This window comes from Galeopterus variegatus, unplaced genomic scaffold (assembly GCF_000696425.1).
Source record: "Galeopterus variegatus unplaced genomic scaffold, G_variegatus-3.0.2 Scaffold3301, whole genome shotgun sequence".
Classification (NCBI taxonomy): Eukaryota; Metazoa; Chordata; class Mammalia; order Dermoptera; family Cynocephalidae; genus Galeopterus; species Galeopterus variegatus.
In genome coordinates this window covers 209,943-210,425 of record NW_007729412.1, presented here as the reverse complement: position 1 = coordinate 210,425, position 483 = coordinate 209,943, and positions in this window count along the sequence as shown.

Here is a 483-nt window from a genome sequence, read left to right as displayed (position 1 = left end):
CCCAATTAAAAAATGGGCTAAGGAGCTGAATATGCATTTCTCAGAGGAAGATATACGAATGGCCAACAGACACATAAAAAAATGCTCAACATCACTAAGCATCCAGGAAATGCAAATCAAGACCGCTTTGAGATACTGTCTCACTCCAGTCATGATGGCTAATATCCAAAAGACTGAGAATGATAAATGCTGGAGAGGCTGCAGAGAAAAAGGAACTCTAATACATTGTTGGTGGAACAGCAAAATGGTGCAGCCTTTATGGAAAATGGTATGGAGGGTCCTCAAACAATTACAGATAGATCTACCATATGACCCAGCTATTCCACTTCTGGGAATATACCCAGAAGAATGGGATACCTGTACTCCCATGTTTATTGCAGCACTATTTACAATAGCCAAGAGTTGGAACCAGCCTAAATGTCCATCATCAGATGAGTGGATAAGGAAACTGTGGTACATCTACACATTGGAATTCTACTCTGC